The sequence below is a fragment of the Bos mutus genome, chromosome 17 (genome assembly GCF_027580195.1).
Source record: "Bos mutus isolate GX-2022 chromosome 17, NWIPB_WYAK_1.1, whole genome shotgun sequence".
Lineage (NCBI taxonomy): Eukaryota > Metazoa > Chordata > Mammalia > Artiodactyla > Bovidae > Bos > Bos mutus.
In genome coordinates, this window is record NC_091633.1 from 45584347 (window position 1) to 45599846 (window position 15500).

The following is a 15500-nucleotide window of genomic DNA, read 5'->3' on the forward strand; positions in this document are numbered from 1 at the left end:
CAATTATAATATTAAAAAGGCAAAAAAAATGTACTTCAGTCTGCAAAATACCATAATGTTTTCTCTTACCCTGTCTTTCCTTAGCTTTGCACTTCATATGTACCGACTTTACAATATAGGATGTACCCTATACCTCTCCTCAATCCCCACCCCTTCTACTGTTCTCTGAAAGATATGATCTTTTATGTCATAAAAATAGTAATGATAGGAAATTTACTTGTGATGATAGAATAAGCCCTGAGTGTTATAAGATACAGCATAAAGGTCACACAACCAGTAATATGGGCAAACAAGGAGTTTCCACATACCTGACTTGGATTTGAGGGTAGATAGTCAGTCAACAGATGTTACTTTAACGGTCAGAGCTAAATTGCAGTTAGGAAAAGATTCTTGCATGATTTTTACGATTTATTAGTTTGCAGATATATTGTTGTCATCGTTACTGTTTTATATTTTCCCGTAAGTTTTAGATATTTTAGTGTGGTAAAGACTAAATTGTATTTGTATAGTGAGGATCAAATGAGAAATTACAAATTGTAGTTGTGTATGCAGCATATTGTAAAGGTGAAATAGACGCTGGTTGCTCCATTAGGTTATGCCTTCATTTATGAAGGCAGCCAATCACTGACACTCTCTTCATGAATTCAGCCAATCACTGACTCTCCCAGAGGCAACCCTGCACTCTGTCACAGGCACAAGTCAAAATTGTGGTCTAAAATGATCTAAAATGCCTCAATCTTCAGGGAAAACCATATGACTCCCGTAGCTTATGATTGAATGTGGCATCTTCCCAGCACTTACCTCTTTGAAGAGAGAAATATACTGTCACACGCATGCCAAATGAATCATTGCTATTTTTGTTTCATTCTAGATGTTGGTGAAATTTCTAAATAGTTTATGGTGACATACCCTGATATATTTTAATAGTAATCTATTTTTAGTAATATATTTTAATAGTAATCTTCTAGAATGTGCATTTAGTTTCTTCAAGCATCACCTAAAAAGGAAACGAGAATCCATCTCCTTTTAATATGTTACCTTTAAAAAACAAATGTGGGTTAGAGATTGGAAAGAAAATAAATGATATAATTGAAATCCTTAGAAAAATCAGGTAATTTAATTGTGAAAAAATAAGTCTTTGAAAAGTAACATTTATAAATCAATAATAATCTTCTGCAAAAAGAGCATATCAGCATCAGAAAAAATAATATGAAGATTAGAAGATAATATTGAGGAAGTGTTCTTAAATTTAAAACTGATGAAAAAAGATAATGAACAAAATAGATGCAGAAAAATAGGATATTTAAAGAATGATCTAGAAGTTCCAATATTCCACTAATATGAATTACTTCCCCCAAATTAATAAAAACAGAGAAGAGGTGACTACCAAAAGAATGTTTAAAAAAAATACCAGAACTCGTCCCGTCATCCAGATAAAAGAGACCTATTTAATGCCCAGAGAAATAAGTGAATAATGACTCCCAGAAAAGCCATTAAAAAAGAAGCTTAGAGTTTTGTTGATGTTGAAGAGGAATAACAATCATTAAAATAGCTACAATAGTAACTATATATACATATATATGTACACACATATATACAAATGTATATATATAATATAAATATGTATAAGTAATCAGAAACTAAATCTATTACTTGGTTTACCAATGAGTGATATTAATATAGTCAAATAGTATTAATATTAAGTTTATATGATTATAGTTTCTGATATGACAACCTTGTGAAGATGAACATAGTACTTCAGTACTTAAATTCTTGACTAACATAGTAGAGAATTGTTAAGAAAGCTGCTAAATCAACTTTAAATATAAACATATAAGAATATAAATAATTGGAATATCAGTCAAAGGATAAAAAATTGTAACATACTTACATACTTAAACTCCCATGCTTCCCCAACCACAATCAAAAGAAAAATTATTGACTGATCTCATGGAAATTATATAGCTTTATATGTCTCCTTCTTTTTCATTTAAGGGAAACTTTGGAATAACTTTATTTTTCTTATCATAAAGATCATGGAGAGAAATCTTCCTGAGAAAGACCAAATAAATGTGAATGTATAATATGATTCTTAGAAACTAGCTCTATCTTATCACAAAATATCTTTTCCATTTGACTATATATTCACAATAATTTATTCCCATTGTTTCATAAAGTGAAGATTTGCCTTTGACAGTTAAGTTGTCATCATATTACTGAAGTGATTTTAACTGGAATGTTCCTTGGATACTGTCCACTAATAGTATTAACTGTTATATCAAATGAGTAAGTTGAAATTTTCATTAAAAGCTGATACAAACTCTGATGCCAGTAACCATTTTATGGTTAGGGTATGGTTCTAATTCAGCAAAAAAGTTAATGCTGCCTTTAGGTTTTTTGTTTATCTTCAGCTTTTTCATGTCTTGAAAAGAACAAGAAAGAAAATCTGAACAGGTGTGCTAAGGTATGCTGTATAACCTAGTATTTTCTATATTTTGAGAAAATGTGAGAATAGAAATAGGAAAAGATGACAGTATGAATAACTGCATGAGATGGGCAGTGTATGAACAGTGGAATATAATTAGTTTGAATTTTGAAGTGAGTCAGATATTCATGTGGGAATGATAAAGTCTTATAAAAATTTAAAAAATCATAACTGACAAGTGAAATATTTATAATGCAGTATTGTAATATGTAAAATTAAATACATGAATAGAATATGATTCCTGGGTAGAGATGTTGATCTTTTTTAAAATAAACACAATAGAAGTGTTTAGATTATGTAATTTCCCTATTTATTTGATACTAAAGTAAATATTGTTCTAACAAATCAGTGAATTAAAAAAATAAGTAAGGCAGAAACAGGTCAATAATCATACATTAAGAAATGAAACTTAAGTGTATTATGTTTCCCTGAGTTCTTAGAAAATTTCTAAACTATTTCAGAAGGAACTAAAAGTGGATTATGTAATTTTCTAACATGAGGTGAAGCGATGATCAGCCAACACTTTCTCTAGGCTTCTAGGAGTCACCATTGCAATTAGTTTGTCCCAGTGCCCTGAAATCTTTCTCAAGATGCTACTACTGTGTCCAAATATGTGCACTCAAAGGAAAAAAGTCTTGCTTCTCCAGACTTACTTTTAACTTTGTTGATAAGTCATTTTCAGAACCCATACCTAGTATACTCCTTTGACTACCAGCAGTGTGTACCAGTACAGAGGAGGTTCTAGCTCTTAGTAGGAAGGTAGGGACATCTCTGCAATGCCTGAGAATTCACAGGGCTCTGCAGAGCCAACACTTTTAGGAACATTCTTCTCTATGACCTGAGTGCATATTTTTTTTTAAATTTTATTTTATTTTTAAACTTTACATAATTGTATTAGTTTAGCCAAATATCAAAATGAATCTGCCACAGGTATACATGTGTTCCCCATCCTGAACCCTCCTCCCTCCTCCCTCCCCATACCATCCTTCTGGGTCGTCCCAGTGCACTAGCCCCAAGCATCCAGTATCGTGTATCAAACCTGGACTGGCAACTCGTTTCTTACATGATATTTTACATGTTTCAATGTCATTCTCCCAAATCTTCCCACCCTCTCCCTCTCCCACAGAGTCCACAAGACTGTTCTTTTTTTTTTTTCTTTTTAAACTTTACATAATTGTATTAGTTTTGCCAAATATCAAAATGAATCCATCACAGGTATACATGTGCTCCCCATCCTGAACCCTCCTCCCTCCCCATACCATCCCTCTGGGTCGTCCCAGTGCACTAGCCCCAAGCATCCAGTATCGTGCATTGAACCTGGACTGGCATCTTGTTTCATACATGATATTTTACATGTTTCAATGCCATTCACACAAGACTGTTCTATACATCAGTGTCTCTTTTGCTGTCTCGTACACCGGGTTATTGTTACCATCTTTCTAAATTCCATATATATGCGTTAGTATACTGTATTTATGTTTTTCCTTCTGGCTTACTTCACTCTGTATAATAGGCTCTAGTTTCATCCACCTCATTAGAACTGATTCAAATGTATTATTTTTAATGGCTGAGTAATACTCCATTGTGTATATGTACCACAGCTTTCTTATCCATTCATCTGCTGATGAACATCTAGGTTGCTTCCATGTCCTGGCTATTATAAACAGTGCTGCGATGAACATTGGGGTACATGAGTGCATATTTCAATCAAAAGTTTTCTCAACCAGCTCTCCCATCATAGCATAAAAGACATGCCTTGACAGAATTTGAACGTCTCTGGTGCTCTGTAACTATAAGTATCAGATCTTTGGTCTGCTGTTCAGCTGTTTCTGCTTTTCCACTATAGGCAACATGAGATTCTTTGTTAGCTATGAAACAGGCAGACCTTCTGGGTCTTACACCTACCCCTTATTTGCCTTAAGTTTTTAATCATCTCTCCCTGGATTATCTGTGTAATTTAGCAGTAAACAGTTCACACTGACACTTTGATAAAAGCCTTTGGTGCTCCCATATCTTTCAAAGGTCCAGATGATCCTGGGTCATAAATCTAGCCTTGGTAAATTCAAAAAAATTGAAATCATTCCAAGCATCTTTTCAGGTGCAAAGATAAATTACTATGATTTTTCCTAGGTAAGCACTGGTGAAATCACCAAGAATTGGATCACCCAGGGACTATGTATATTCCACATACCACTTAAATAGCATTCTCTTCACTTTTTAGGCAGAGTGAGCCATTCCCAAGCTACATTTTACATCCTGTTTTCTTGTACCATTTTTGTTAGTTTAGAGAAGCAGACAGTGACTTAGGAGATAGGAATAGACAGAGAAATGCCTACAAAGAAAAGGGGCTACTAACGACAGAAGGTTGGGAATCTTCAGATCCAAAGAAGATAGGATCCCTGTGAAGTTATTGGGTGGGGGGATAGAGAGAGTCTCAACCTGAAGCATGATTCCAAGAACATTACATTCAAGCAGATGGAGGACTTGAGCCAAAGTCATAGTAGTTGAGGATTCCTGCATCTTACAGAAATGGACCTATAATTGGTCACTTGCACTTTGAATCATTACCCCAGAGAACTCTGTGAAAAGCATGACTTTAGCACAAAAGTAATGGTAGATTCATAAAGGCACTACCTTAGGCCATCAGTTATACTCGCCACAGCACAAGATCTCAGCCACCTCACTAAGAGAATACATTAGAAATTACAGCCAAATGTCAAAGCAAGGTGGGGCTGGAGGTGGGAGGGGGAGAGTAGACAGGAGAGGGGAAGTTTAGGGTTAGATGTACACTGTTATATAGATGGATAAACAACAAAGTCCTACTGTGTAGCAAAGGGAACTATATTCAATATCCTGTGATTAAACCCTAGTGAAATAGAATGTGAAAAAGACTGTATATATATATATGTATATTAGTATAACTGAGTCACTTTGCTGTACAGTAGGAATTAACACACTGTAAATCAACTATACTTCAGTTAAAAAAAAAGAAATTGCACTTGATAATTGGTTCATCCATGTAATATGTATATTGATACACACAATCATCAATATATTTGGATATTAGAATAAGATATAATTTTCTTCACTTATTCATTATTATTTTTGTTATTATTTCTGATACTGAGCTGTTAAATTAAAAATATCAAATTTCTTCCCAAAAATGTTGACCACAGTATAGAAGCATAAGCAAACACTCTAACTTCCTAAGAACCTCAATATGAAACCAAGTTTGGAATTTTATATCTGGGTGAAATGGGACAACATTTTTGTGCTCCTATAGATCTAAATCATTATTTTTAAATTGAAAAGAAAAATCATTTTGTTGAACATTTTAAGTGGGTTATAAAACATTTTTAAAATGTAGCACAGTAAAATTTCTGGAAGTTTCTATTTTCGCTACTTCCATGAATGATTAAGTGATTGAAAAGTTGACTAGAATTGGAATTGTGTATTTCTGTGTGTACATGTATATGTGTATATTATTTATTTTATATTTATTTACATATTTTTTAGAACAAGCCAATATATAAGATGTAATTATAAGCATTTAATAGTGCCAGTGGGACAAACCTTTTAGATTTGACAGTTATCCTATGCTACAGTAAGGGCTCTTACAAAGAAAGGACTCAGAATCGTTAGCTGGGGGACTCCACTGAGCTGGATCTTTCAAAAGATGATGCTTCTACTCCTCAAGATTTACCTGTGCCTCTGATTTGGAACAATAACTGTGATAAAGTCTCAAGTGGGCCTGACAGGGGAATATAGTTTCTGCTTTGAGAGGAAAAAGCTTATTCAGTTAAAGAATTTCAGAACCCAGTTAAAATATGGCTGAAACAGGAGGCAGTTGTGAATATGAATCTTGAGCATGTTGAAACAGAAGAGGTGAAATTTAAGGCAGGATAAGTTGAGCTTATTGTCATGGGAGCACACCCCTATTACTCAGGATTCATCAGTCTTAATATACTGCAGTGGTGGCTCCATCCTTGAAAAATAGACACTATAAATAGTCTACAATAAATAAGACTGAGATCCCAGAAATATTTTTAAAGAGTACTGGTGGAAGTGTCAACAGACTTAAAGAGATAAAAACGTTCAAATTAATTTATTGTTTTCAGTGAGGAAAGATGTTACCTGAGTATATTCTCCAAGAGGGCTGGGTGGACATATTTTTCAGGAAGACAGTAAGAAAAGAAGTAGTGAATGTGCACCAGCAGAATGTGAGAAGTCAGCAGAGGCCAGGATTGATGGTCTGAGAAGCTTCGTAGAACCAGATGAGGCACCTAGCATCAATGCTAATGACAGGATTCTAGATTAGTAGAGATCAGATGGCCAATTAAAGCAACAGAGACAAGTAGATGTATTGTCCTGGGCAGTGAGTGCGCTCTGATCCTCCATCATCTGTAGCAATGACTGAGAAATCTTGGAGATGAGAACAAAGGGCTCTAATTAGATACTATTTGACTATTCACAGATCTTGTGATCGAGATAACTTTACAAATGACATGAATGAATCTCAGAAGTGGCAAAAGACACTTTTAGGCAGAATGTTTCGTATCTTGCTTAAATTTCTAGTTTCAGCATGGCTAAGATTGTCAGTATTTTATCGATTTTGTAAGCTCAGACTCATGCTAACAGTACTTCCCTCAAATGGTCTGTGCCATGTATCTTTTTGTGCTTTTACCCAAGACCTGCTCTGGAAATGTGGAACTCACTTAGCCTGCAAAAAATGTCTCCCAAAAGTGTGGGAGACAGCTCTCCTTGCAGGCAGCCTTTAGCTAGTGGAGGATGAAATATCTGTGCATGTCCCAGCCACCCATCCTTTGAGGATTATTTGAGTGTCATTCTGTGTGCTTCTTATAGGTGCACATGAGCATCTGTTGTACAGAGCTATAACCTTGTTAAATTACTCTGCCTATCCACTTTTAAAATCCCATTTTCCTATCTCCTTCACTTTTGCTTATTGACATTACCTTACCAAACAATGTACTAGCATACATGTCTCTGCTTTTAGGGTAACCCAAATGGAATCAGGATATAAATAGCATGATATAATTTGCACCAGTGGTTCCAAAATGAACATTTGTATGTGCTTAAGAGTATTTTTTTTTAATTCTAGATGATTCCATTGCAAACCCAGAGATTCTATTTTAGTGTGTATTGGGAAAGACCTTAAAATCTTTAGGTAAATTTGTGCAAAAGACCTGAAGCATAGTTTTGAGAAACAGATTTAGCTCTTTAAGACTATTCTTTAAATTTACCTGACATTTCACAGTATAATTTCAACACAGACATAGGCATCAAAATTACACTCCAGTATGCAATGTTCACATTAGAGTTTAATGCCATATTTTTGGAAAACATACAGTAAAATTCACAACAGTGGCTTTTTCCAGTGAAGTGAATAATTCAATATCAACTTTTGAAAACATTTTAAAAATTCTAACAAGTCTTAAATCTTCACAGATCCAAGTTTGCAAAGGCCTCAGAAGGCAATGATATTTTTGTTTCTTCTGTGATCTCAAACACAAACAGATGAAGTCCTAATATCTGACTGAAAAACTAATATCTTGAGCCACATACTCTCTTAATAGCATTTGCAGTCAATATATCATGGAATGCTATTTGCCTGCTTCCGAAATATGTTAAATAATTTCACTAAGAAGTATGAAAAATTCATGTATGAATGCAGATGTTACTATCAGTTGACACATTGACCCACATTATAGATGAAAGTCAATCCAGGTCAATGATATAATACTTAAAAGAATAGTTCACTGAAAACAACTAGAGCTTGTGCCACTTCTTTAGTTTTCTATTAATTAATCTTGATCTTATTTGAAAATAGAGTTTATGAACATTTTTTTTTACTGTTTAGAGAAGTATATCTGACATATTTTAAGTCTTTTCAGTTTAAATCAACTAGTATTATTCCTCTTTCAGAGAGTATATGACAATAACTCTAATATGTGAAGAAAAACTTTATTTTTCATGTAATATTTAAAATTGAAACAATTATTTTAACCACATCTCAGGGAAAATAAGTTCATCGCAATGAAATTGAGGATGTACCTTTGTAAACTAGCCACCAAACAGTTACATGTGTTTAACTTTGAAATATACTTTTGAAGGGCTTCCCTGATAGCGCCTACAATGCAGGAGACCCTGGTTTGATTCCTGGGTTGGGAAGATTCACTGGAGAAGGTATAGACTACCCACTCCAGTATTCTTGGGCTTCCCTTTTGGCTTAGTTGGTAAAGAATCTGCCTGCCATGTGGGAGACCTGGGTTCGATCCCTGGGTTGGGAAGATCCCCTGGAGAAGGGAAAGTCTACCCACTCCAGTATTCTGGCCTGGAGAATTACATGGACTGTAGAGTCCATGGGGTCACAAAGGGTCGAACACAACTAAGTGACTTTCACATACTTTTGAAAGCATTCAAAAGAGAATAATAAGGAAGGAACATTAATCTGGATAAAAATATCATTTAAAGTCTACTAAATTTCCAGGCAGATTATAAACTTAATGAGATGGTTTGAATGATGACCTTCCTATTCTCTTCAAATACTTTCCCAGCTCTTAAGAAAGCACCTGTATGAAACAATGCTAAGTACATGCTTCATTCATAGAAATAAAATTATTGTTGAAGTAGTCTAGGATATTTATTTTCTGATACTAATTGACATTTAAAATAACCAAATAATAACTTATTTTAATATAGAGAGAATTCTCCCAGTTAGTATCTTCATTTATTAATATGAATAAATTTTTGAAATGTTTGTATCAAGATAAATAAATGGGTGATACATGATTAAATTCAATATTTTCATATTTCATATTCACTTATAATGGTCTATAAATCAATATGGTGCATGTCTCAATTTTCATTTTTTCTGATTTATTAACTCTAGATAACATTCATAGAGGGCATTTCTTTATAGTAAATATATATAACTTAATGTATATGTATGTATATATAGTCACACTAAGTTTGAGACAATCTCAGGTTTCTTATGTCTCATGTTCTGATCATATTCTCATCTCTGAAGGGAGGTAAGGAAACAAGGGTTCCTGCACTGACTTCCTGTTGAATATATGCATGACTAGGAAAAAAGTCATTTAACCTTTTCACTCAATTTTCCCTTTGTAAAATGAGGAGCTTGGTCCAAATTGGTAGTCTCCAACCTATCTTTACAAGGAGCAACCTCTAATTTATCCATTTGAAGAGACAACTGATAGTGAAGCACACTCAGGAGGTCAGATGTTAGAAATGAAACTTACTCAGTGTTGCATGTGGATCTGTCACCACTTCCAGTGGCCTCCTTCATCCATCAGGAGACAGAAAATAATAAAAGAAGGAATGTGGCATACATCAGTAGATAAATCTACTTATTTGGAAAACTTGCATCGCTTTCTCAACAGTGCTTTAAAATATTTGTTTTTCTGTAACTGTTTGTCCTTTTCCTGTAACATTTTATTTTCCGTCCTCCTATAGCTTAGCACTTATCAGAAAGTTGTTTTTTTTGTTTTTGTTTTTACATCTTTTCTGTTTGCTTCTTTCAAGTAGAGAGGCAACAGATAGTATATACACAGTCCACACAGTTCAGTTCAGTCACTCAGTCGTGTCTGACTCTGTGAGACCCCATGAATCGCAGCATGCCAGGCCTCCCTGTCCATCCGGTGGGATGTCGGTGATGCCATCCAGCCATCGCATCCTGTGTCGTCTCCTTTTCCTCCTGCCCACAATCCCTCCCAGCATCAGAGTCTTTTCCAATAAGTCAACTCTTTGAATGAGGTGGCCAAAGTATTGGAGTTTCAGCTTTAGCATCAGTCCTTCCAATGAACACCCAGGGCTGATCTCCTTTAGAATGGACTGGTTGGATCTCCTTGCAGCCCACACAAATCTAATTTAAAAAATACATCTGTACTATCTTCCATGTGTATATGGCATTGTGCTAGGATTTGTATGTAATCTAAAGAGGCATAATAAATAGAATTGCTGTTTGGAGGCACAGGTTATTTTTAGCTTATTGACCCTGGGAAAATATTTCTTTCATGGTTTTCATGTCAAAAAAGAGTTAAGAGATTGTTGGAAAGTATAAATGAAAGACATTCACCCCTCAAACATTTTTTTTCCTTAAGGTTTAAAGAAACAGATACGAAGTACAGTATTTTCATATTTATTAATTCTTACACTAGTAATGAGTTGATTTAATGTTATGGTATTAAATAGTGCTTGTTTTATAACTTAGATAAGCTTTAGAAGAGTTAATGTGATAAAAATTTGGGAATTTTGTTGCTGTGGTCAGTTACTTACTGTGGCTTTATTTGATTTAAAGAAATACAACATTTAAGCATGTTCTATAGAAATTTATGTATATATAGTAGACCCTTGAGCAAGGTAGAGTTCCAGAACACTGACCACACTCCATCCCCACACTGTGCAATCAAAAATCCATGTAAAACTTTATAGTTTGTCTTCTGTATCTGTGGTTCTGCATTCATGGGTTCAATCAACTTAGACTCTGTAAGGATGTAGTATTTATTGAAAAAAGAAATGCATATAAGTGGGCCTGCATAGTTCATACTCATGTCTTTCAAGAGTCAACTGTATAGCTAAACAATATACATTTGATAATAGTAATGCTTCTGAGCTTTATTAAGCTTGTGTATGTATAGGAAAATATGTGTGTGTGTGTGCATGTGTGTGTGTGTGTGTGTGTATACACATGTTTAAATGGCTGGGGAGAAAAAATGTTATTAAAAAGGTTTGCTATATAGATTAATGTTAGAAGTCTGCATGAAAAACTCATTGTATTTCTTACAATACAACCTCACATTATTTTACAGTGAGTTCAGATGTGGGTGAATGCCTACGTTAAAAACTTAAGTATATTTATTAAAATGTATTTATGAATACTTGGAATTTGGGTGGATAGTGATATAAAATTGAAAATATTAATTATAGTGTGCAGTTGTTCATTGCTTCTAAAGATACTGTTGTATGATTTCTAAAATAACTTTCATTTTAACACTCATAGGACATTTATTTTTATAGTTTGTAAGACATTCTCCAGGTTGCTGAAATTCTCAAGGAAAATTGCATCACATCTTAAATAGACTGTTTGCCTCTGGGTGTGTTTTCTCAAGTTTTCTTTCCTATTTGTCAGTAGCAAATGCTCATTTGTCAGAAACACACACACACACACACAGACATATATATATGTATGTGTATACACACACACACACACACACACACATACACATACACTAATTGTATTTATTGGTTATTTTACAAAAAGCTTGGTAGTAGCTTGGCTTCTTTGGTAGCTCAGATGGTAAAGTGTATGTGCACAATGCAAGAGACTTGGGTTTGATCCCTGGGTTGGGAAATCCCCTGGAGAAGGAAATGGCAACCCACTCCAGTACTCTTGCCTGGAAAATCCCATGGATTGAGGAGCCTGGTAGGCTACAGTCCATGAGGTCATAAAGAGTTGGACAGGACTGAGTGACTTCTCTTTCTTCCTTTCTTTCTTTCTTTCCTATGCAAAATTAAAAACAGTTATGTGAATTACAGATACTAAAAATGTATATATTCCAAATATATTCTTATCTAAGCTATGTTTCAACATACTAGATATAGTAAACTTATGATAAAATGTAAATACTTTCTGTGATAAGTTTCCCATCCTTAGTTGGCCCTTGAATAACATGAGTTTTAACTGTGCAAATGTATTGATACACATATTTGTATTTTTTTCAATACAAAATGCAAAACCATGTTTTGAGGTATTTAAACAGCTTTCTCAGTAGCTGATAAAACATGCCAAAAATAAAAAAAAAAATATTAAAAAGTAAGTTTTTTATAATATCAATATATGAACCACTTTATAAATAAATTTTACCTGAGCTCTACAACTTCAAAATAACACATTCTTTGAAAGTATGCATGATAGAAGATTAACTAAACTTACCACATACTGAGTCCCATAGAAAGTCACAAGAAATATCAAAGGCTTAGTATAAACAGTATATTATCCAATTATTGTGGGATTAACTTAAAACAGTATATTGTCCAATTATTGTGGATTAATTTAAAAGTTAATATTAAAAAACATAATTGTCAAACTCCAATTAAATTAGGAAATTAGAAGGCAGAATACTAAATACTCAACTATTGGGATGAAAAAATTGCAATGCAGTTAGAAAATTTTTTAAATCAAGTGCCAGAAATTCTAGTTGTGGTTAGAATAAAGTTATACACCTACTACCTATTCAAGAAAAGAGAAGTAAGAAAATGAATGTTCCAAAATTTATGGCATTATAAAATCAAAGAATTAGTAACATAAAAATGATCATGATAATAACTTTAATCATATAATAAATATATTTTATAATAATTAATAAATGTAATAAACCTGTGGTAAAACACATCAAGATATTAAAATCCCAGTAATTGATAAAGTATAGATTAATAGAGATTTTACCAATATGAAAGTGGTTATCAGATCAGATCAGTCGCTCAGTCGTGTCTGACTCTTTGCGACCCCATTTATTGCAGCACACCAGACCTCCCTGTCCATCACCAACTCCCGGAGTTCACTCAGACTCAGGTCCATCGAGTCAGTGATGCCATCCAGCCATCTCATCCTCTGTTGTCCCCTTCTCCTCTTGCCCCCAATCCCAACCAGCATCAGAGTCTTTTCCAATGAGTCAACTCTTCGCATGACGTAGTCAAAGTACTGGAGTTTCAGCTTTAGCATCATTCCTTCCAAAGAAATCCCAGGGCTGATCTCCTTCAGAATGGACTGGCTGGATCAGGGACTCTCAAGAGTCTTCTCTAACACCACAGTTCAAAAGCATCAATTCTTCGGCACTCAGCCTTCTTCACAGTCCAACTCTCACATCCATACATGACCACAGGAAAAACCATAGCCTTGACTAGATGAAACTTTGTTGGCAAAGTAATGTCTCTGCTTTTGAATATGCTATCTAGGTTGGTCATAACTTTCCTTTCAAGGAGTAAGTGTCTTTTAATTTCATGGCTGCAGTCACCATCTGCAGTGATTTTGGAGCCCAGAAAAATAAAGTCTGACACTGTTTCCACTGTTTCCCCATCTATTTCCCATGAAGTCATGGGACCGGATGCCATGATCTTCATTTTCTGAATGTTGAGATTTAAGCCAACTTTTTCACTCTCCACTTTCACTTTCATCAAGAGGCTTTTGAGTTCCTCTTCACTTTCTGCCATAAGGGTGGTGTCATCTGCACATCTGAGGTTATTGATATTTCTCCCAGCAACCTTGATTCCAGCTTGTGTTTCTTCCAGTCCAGTGTTTCTCATGATGTACTCTGCATATAAGTTAAATAAACAGGGTGACAATATACAGCCTTGACGTACTCCTTTTCCTATTTGGAACCAGTCTGTTGTTCCATGTCCAGTTCTAACTGTTGCTTCCTGATCTGCATACAAATTTCTCAAGAGGCAGATCAGGTGGTCTGGTATTCCGATCTCTTTCAGAATTTTCCACAGTTTATTGTGATCCACACAGTCAAAGGCTTTGGCATAGTCAATAAAGCAGAAATAGATGTTTTTCTGGAACTCTCTTGCTTTTTTGATGATCCAGCAGATGTTGGCAATTTGATCTCTGGTTCCTCTGCCTTTTCTAAAACCAGCTTGAACATCAGGAAGTTCACGGTTCACATATTGCTGAAGGCTGGCTTGGAGAATTTTGAGCATTACTTTACCAGCGTGTGAGATGAGTGCAATTGTGTGGTAGTTTGAGCATTCTTTGGCATTGCCTTTCTTTGGGATTGGAATGAAAACTGACCTTTTCCAGTCCTGTGGCCACTGCTGAGTTTTCCAAATTTGCTGGCAAATTGAGTGCAGCACTTTCACAGCATCATCTTTCAGGATTTGGAATAGGTCAACTGGAATTCCATCACCTCCACTAGCTTTGTTCGTAGTGATGCTTTCTAAGGCCCATTTGACTTCACATTCCAGAATGTCTGGCTCTAGGTCAGTGATCACACCATCGTGATTATCTGGGTCATAAAGATCTTTTTTGTTCAGATCTTCTGTGTATTCTTGCCATCTCTTCTTAATATCTTCTGCTTCTGTTAGGTCCATACCATTTCTGTCCTTTATTGAGCCCATCTTTGCATGAAATTTTCCTTTGGTATCTCTGATTTTCTTGAAGAGATCCCTAGTCTTTCCCATTCTGTTGTTTACCTCTATTTCTTTGCATTGATCGCTGAAGAAGGCTTTCTTATCTCTTCTTGCTGTTCTTTCGAACTCTGCATTCAGATGTTTATATCTTTCCTTTTCTCCTTTGCTTTTCGCTTCTCTTCTTTTCACAGCTATTTGTAAGGCCTCCCCAGACAGCCATTTTGCTTTTTTGCATTTCTTTTCCGTGGAGATGGTCTTGATCCCTGTCTCCTGTACAATGTCACAGACCTCATTCCATAGTTCATCAGGCACTCTATCTATCAGATCTAGGCCCTTAAATCTATTTCTCACTTCTACTGTATAAGCATAAGGGACTTGATTTAGGTCATACCTGAATGGTCTAGTGGTTTTCCCTACTTTCTTCAATTTCAGTCTAAATTTGGCAATAAGGAGTTCACGGTCTGAGCCACAGTCAGCTCCTGGTCTTGTTTTTGCTGACTGTATAGAGCTTCTCCATCTTTAGCTGCAAAGAATATAATCAATCTGATTTCGGTGTTGACCATCTGGTGATATCCATGTGTAGAGTCTTCTCTTGTGTTGTTGGAGTAGGGTGTTTGTTATGACCAGTGCATTTCTTGGAAAAAATATTAGTCTCTGCCCTGCTTCATTCTGTATTCCAATGCCAAATTTGTCTGTTACTCCAGGTGTTTCTTGACTTCCTACTTTTGCATTCCATTCCTCTATAATGAAAAGGACATCTTTTTTGAATGTTAGTTCTAAAGTGTCTTGTAGGTCTTCATAGAACCGTTCAACTTCAACTTCTTCAGTTTTACTGGTTGGGGCATAG